We start from the raw sequence: 6,547 nt of genomic DNA on the forward strand, positions 1-6,547 counted from the left end.
TTGTTTACATGTTCCCCGTAGTCCTTATTCATTTGAAAGAGTAGGCTACTGGAGAACTTGTCCTTACTGAACTCATACTCCTTACTGTTGCCCGCACCCATAATAATAATAATAATAACAACTTTTTTTTTTTTTTTTTTTTTTCCAGGCAACAAAAGAACAAAGGAAACTTACCTACTCTCTACAATTTTCCTATTCTTATCTTATTATCCACACCATCTACCCCCGATATGGATTAGTTCCACTCCAGCAAATCGTGCTAGTATACTGAGTCCACTCCTTTCCCTACGGGGTGTTCTGTCGGCCCGGGCCTATTTCTTACACTAGTACGTCTACTCAGTGTGCCTATTCTCTTAGGCTGGCGGAGTCCCAGACTCCGGAGTCCTCTAGACCCTATTTTTAAGCCCTAGTATCTCATGTACTATGCTACTTTACAGACCCACCCCAGGGTAGACTCATGCGGATCACTATGTCACTTTCTTCTAGGATTAAATTACTGAACTTCACCACTTACTTTCTGTTCGTTAGATCAGGCGGAGCACACCACCGGAGTCAAGCGGGACATCACTCCCTGGTTAGGTACTTTCCCGTATTCTTGTGGGTTTCCCTCTTTCTCCAGCTCAGTTCTCTCTCTGAGGAGCGTCCTCGAAGTTTAGTCACCGCTGCTCCGCATGGTGCCTCTCGCTGATCCTGCCGCCAACGCCAAATGCTGTGGTGGAAATTCAATGAAACGGGGAGTCAGATGTGGATAATAAGTACAAGGTTTTAATAGAAAAGAAAGATTCCACAGAGTGTGGGGCTCACTACCAAGAGAAGCCCCGAGTCATACAGAGCATTGCTTGATATACAATTCTAACTGTATGCCTTGACCAATCACAGACTTCCTGCCTCTTGTTGCTATGGCTCATATACCATTCAGCTTTAAGCGTTGCTTATCTCTTTCAGGCTGGCTGGTAAGAATCTTGCTTGACTGTCATCCCTTAATTGCAGGCAATAAAGCAATGGCAGGCAGTAAAGCAATTGCAGGCAATAAAACGAGAGACATCTTCCTGCTTATCTGATCTACGGTCTCACTCCCTTAAAGTTCTTTGCTTACATAAACATTTTTCCTAGGGAACAGGATACTGCTGAATGTATGTGAATCACTGAAGCACATAGTATTTCCTTTACAGCTAGTACCTTGCCAGGGAAGGACAGGGAATTGCCCTTCCACAGCCCCAACTTTTTTCAGGCAAGAGCTAAACGCTGTTCCCAGTTTACCTGGACAGCCCCTGGACCCCCAGAATTATCAGGGGCCCATCACTGGGGACGTTGCCCTTTGTTCTTCCAGCAGCCGAAGTACTTGGCCACCGATTTGCCGAGGATTAATGCGGTGCCAGAAACTTTCTCGAATGCCTGCACCCAAGGCGTGCCTGAGCGACCGGTCCAAGCCTATGTCGTCCACATACTGGGCCAGCTTTGCCATGCACTGCCGCCCCCTGGGAGGGGGAGACCATCTATTTCCCAGTGGGCCGTAATGGCGGCCGTAAGAGCACATAAAGGAGGGGGGAAAGAGGACACCCCTGTCTAACTTCACTCACCTGCGAGACCAGTTCGCTGAGATGACCATTGATGGAGACACGGCTTCCCACCCCAGCGTACAAAGTCTTAAACCACTGAAGGAAGTAGGGCCCAAACCCTAGCTTTATCAACACCCTCTCCAGGAAGCCATGGTCCACTCCGTCAAACGCCTTCTCCTGGTCTAAGCTCACAAGCGCCAGAGATGGCATCCCGGATTAAGTGGAGGTTCCAGGTAGCCAATCTCCTTGGGATCCCACAGGTGTGGTTGCTGTGAATCAAGAGTGACATGGCCCTTTTCAGGTGTTCTGTCAGGGCCTTTGCGAAGATTTTCATATCTATGCAAAGCATAGTCAGGGGCCTCCAGTTGGCGAGATCTGTCAGATTGCCCTTCTTGTACAACAGCGAGAGTGCCCTGGACCGCATGTTCTCAGTGAGCCAACCTTACCGGTGCACATGCTCAGCTACCTCCGCTATCTTTGGCCCTAGGACATCCCAAACGGTAGAGTAAAACTACCGGGAGCCCATCCAGGCCAGGGACCTTACACCAGTTCATCTTGCCAAGTACCCCTGTCAATTCTGCCAGAGTGAAGGGGGCCTCCAAGCTGTCCCGAGCGGTGCTTGGAAGGCAAACTTTAACATTTGACAAAAACTGCTCCCCTACTTCATCGTCTGTGCGTCTTTTATTAAAAGGTTTACACTAAAAATCATGTGCAATCCCCATCATTCGAGCTGGGTCCAAATAGGTCTGACCTTCCGAGTCTTTGAGCGATGTAAAACAACATCGCTCTTCACGAGCCTGCCAGATCCTCTGAAAAATGGAAGCCATTTTCTTCGGCAAACTGCACTTTAACATCGTCACCCCCTGCAGAAGGCGGGCTGCCCCCTAAAAAAAAACCCCTATTCCCCACCACTGAAAAATAGGCGGGGTGTACACCACATCACCATTACTGTCCCTTTTAAATTTCATAAGGAACTGGTGGTGCCCGTTCCAAATCCCCAGCTCATAGCAGACCATTCACTCTCCTGGGTGGACCTCCCCATATCTAGCCAGGAATTGATGCACTTCTGCTGCCGAAACGTGTTGGTTACAAACGTGGACGGTGACCATCCGCTGGTCTCTGTCCCACAAGGGTTCAATTGTGTATTCCTTCCCCAACGGATGGTCCCTCAGTTGGTCCTCCAGCTCCAGGACCCTTCTATAGGTGGCATCACTCGCCATAGTCACATCATAAAAGTGTTGCACACCATTGCTCTGAGCACAAATGAGAGCCCCAGGGTGCAGCCAAACAAGACCGCCTGTATGAATAGGACCCACTCTGTAAAGCAGGCCCCCTCCTCCGCGTTCCTCCAGCGGAACCAAGCCGTGTTAAGCAGGCCTCAGACACTGCACCTAGGTTCCCCCTTGATCTCTACTAAAAACTATAAAAAAAGTCCAAGCGTAGCATCGTCCTCTTCAAGTGTAAAATCCACAATACTACACTTGGTCTTAGCCAAAAGGCAGAGAAGCGATAAACGGAAAAGCACGCCGGCCGAAGGACTGGCCCGACGGGTGCGGTGGGCTGCACAGTGGTATGGGCAAACACACAGGCAAGCTACCTACCACTGCACAAGCGGTTCCCCGGATCTCCTTCTAAAACCTAAACCCCCACCGTAAACCAAGCTATAGTATCTGTCTTAAAAAAACTGATAAGTAGGTTTTTTTTCTTCTTTTTATAAAGGTTTGTCACAAATCCCATATATACACATTTCCTTATCACCTTCATTTAGGCTATTTCATCCTGTCTTCAAACCCATAATACTTTGTAAGGTAATAAACATATACAAACAAAAAAAATCATTAAAAAATCAACGCTAAAACAATAAACCAATGAAACACAACCCTACTACCATAAATTTCCATATTAGGGATTCCATTACTCTAAAAACACATTTTCTCTAAAAGACTTTTCCTCTATTCCCATTCAAGTCCATCTTTCTTTCAGGATGAAGGAGAGTAGAGGGGAGGGGGCCAAACTTCTCCTGCAGTTCCCCAGCCCTCCTTCCATCATTTCCTGGGGCCAGTGGAAATCCTCCCCTTACCCGCTGCCCTCTCAGGCTACCTCTTCCCTCAGGGTACATCTACAGGGTCCAAGGTCTGTGGTGGCAGGGACCCCCCTGCGTGTGGCCTCAGCCCCCTCCTCCGAATGGCTATGCCCAGTGCCCCCTGCAGCACAGATGTTACCAGTCTTAATGTAGCATGCAGTGGCACCGTCACATGCTTCCCCACCAACAGATTGCGAGAGGTCCACAAGCCGGCTTTCATACTACTAGCATGCAGAGGAATGTCAGAGTCCAATTGATTTTTGAAAGCTTTGCTGTTGCAGAGTTGCACACATTGTTGAAGTTCAATAAGAGAGCAGAGGAGAGGAGAGGAGCACAGAGTAGAGCAGCACAACCGAGCCCAGCCCAGCAGTGGAGAGCAATACAGACCAGCTCCTGGTGGGTGGGGCCCGGGTCACTTTCGGGCAGGCATGACCTCCGCTGGCCCCAGAGAGCCATGCGCGCATCTGCCCACACCACGGTCCAGCACCCCGCGCCCGTCGGGCCGATCTTCTGGCCGGTGCGCTTTTCGGGTTATCGCTTCTCCACCTTTTGGCTAAAATCAAGTGTAGTATCATCTTTTTTTTGATACTGCAGCTTGTTTTTTTTTGCTTGGGGCTTTTAGTAGGTGGCCGGAGGGAACCGTTTGTGTAGTGGCTGGTGGCTTGTCCGCCGCCAGCATGTTGGAACCCTCTAGGTCTCCTTTGTAGGATTTTAAGTTGTTTTATTCCATTCTGTGGTTATTTCTTGTAGAATTTTTAGACCTAGCTTTTCCAGGTTTGACAGAGTTTGGGGAACCTGCAGATGACTACATCTTTAGCACCTTGAGAATGGCTTGTCAGGGGGACAGCACCGAGGAGGCATCTGGGTTTCCAGATCTGGGAAGAACGGATGGGACACGGGCCTGGGGGGCCTCACCGGTGGGACCTGGGTCAGTGGCAGGTGGTGGACTGCTGAATACGGCCAGGTTCAACAGGAGGAATCCGGAGGGGGGGACCCCCTTTATGGAGTGGGTCCCTTTCATACGGGAGGTCCTCTTTGGTGCCGGAGGATCTCATCTGCGTCCAGAGGAACAGGCCCAGGACATTATCCATCCGGATCAAACTGGTGCGGTGCCAGGGAGGGGGATCACAGACAGTTTAATATTAATATGGGATTCTATTTGGTTTGTGAGAGAGAGAAATATTTGGTTATTAGTTTTAAATCTAGATTTTGAAAAAGTGTTTGATCAGGTCTCGCACCAATACTTGTTTCAGGTATTAAAAAAGATGGGTTTATAAAATGGCTGGGTTTGCTGTATAAGGAGTTCAACAGTAGAATTATGGTAAATGGACATTTAACGGAGGCGATTGATGTTTGCTCGGGAGTACGGCAGGGGTGCCCGCTATCTCCCTTATTTGTGGCATGTATTGAGCCGTTGGCACAGATACTGAGAAAAGACCAATGGATTAAAGGACTGGATTTTCCAGGAGGAGTGATAGCGACATGCTCCTTATATATGGACAACGTGACAGCTGATGCTACATCTGTACATAGAACTCAGAGAGCTTTAGATTTAATGGAATGGTATGGGAGGGCATCAAGTGCAAACCTCAACAGGAGGAAGTCTGAAGCCCAGCTTTTTGGGCCATGGGAGGAAAAATGTATAAATTTGGATGTAGATCTTAAGAAAACAAACATCAAAATTCTAGGGGTTAAATTTGATAGAGAGGGTGGGGGACAGGGTAAAGTGAGGCAGAGGTTGAGGTTTTGAGGATTAAGACAAAAGACTTTAGAAGACAAAATTTTAATAATAAAAGCAATTATTTTACCTTTACTTTTATTGATATGTTCTGTTTTTAGTCCCCCAAGACACTTTCTTTTAGAACTGGACGGAGCAGTGTTTTACTTCCTGTGGGGGTCCAAATGGGAGAGGTTGAAAAGAGAAGTGGTGAAGAAGAGGCCGGAGAATGGATGGAAAGGCCTTCCAGATCCGTACTTGTGTGTGGCATTATATATGAGATACGCCGAGACTGGTCTTCACAAATAAAACTGGGACAACGGTGCGGTTTTGGATGGGGTCTTACTTAAGGACTTTGGGAATACTAAATGTGGATCTATGGGAACCGGTATCATTCACATTGCCAAAAGAATATGATTTTATTAGAAAATTTGTAAGGAAATACAATTTGGAAAAAAAAGAAGGAGAGAGTTTTAATTAATTCAAAATTACTTGTGGCTTGTGTCCAAGATCAGGAAGAAGTGAGCCCTATATTTGGGCTCACAAAGGGGGAAGCTCAGCAAGTATGGAGGAACGCGGTTCACCCAGCCCTCAGAAATAAAGACAAGGATTTGGCGTGGATGGCAGCGCACGATATTCTCCCGTTTAGGGCTGTGATGCACTCCCGGGGCATGGCAGCAACAGCAACGTGTCCACGTCCAAAGTCTGTTCTTATCAGTTTAATATCTGATATGTCGTCATATTAAATGGCTTTTTAGAACAGGGAGGCAAAACGGGCTTGCCAGGTTCAGCCCACGCATCGGCCTGGTATTGCAGTACCTCCAGGAATAGTGTGCATTCTTAAGCCTGTGTCAAAGAAAGAAAGAAAGAATGAACAAAAACAAAAGCGAGGGAATATGAACAAAGAGACACCACTTGAACAAATGAGCTCAATTGCGATGAAACTAAATGAAATAAATAAACAGAAGGAGAATAAAACGGACGTTGGACCCCTTTCTGCGGTTTTCCCACTTTGCTTTTTTTTTTTTTTTTTTTAAACCATACTGCTCTTGGTGGGTGGGTGTAAAATATACACATCGGATGCCTACAGTGTTGGCCTTCCAGGTTCTGCCTCCTCCTACCATGAACAAACTCGCTAGGCTTTGGTCAGACGTACTCGGGTTCCTGTGCATTTCCGGCTATATCTCT

General features: G+C 47.5%; 1 pseudogene; it reads left to right on the top strand.

The window, feature by feature from the left end:
* The first annotated feature begins 6,039 nt into the window (after positions 1-6,039).
* Positions 6,040-6,200, top strand: LOC113568222 (U2 spliceosomal RNA; annotated as a pseudogene).
* The last annotated feature ends 347 nt before the right edge of the window (positions 6,201-6,547 follow it).

Source organism: Electrophorus electricus, chromosome 18, assembly GCF_041902795.1.
Source record: "Electrophorus electricus isolate QZ-2024a chromosome 18, ASM4190279v1, whole genome shotgun sequence".
Classification (NCBI taxonomy): Eukaryota; Metazoa; Chordata; class Actinopteri; order Gymnotiformes; family Gymnotidae; genus Electrophorus; species Electrophorus electricus.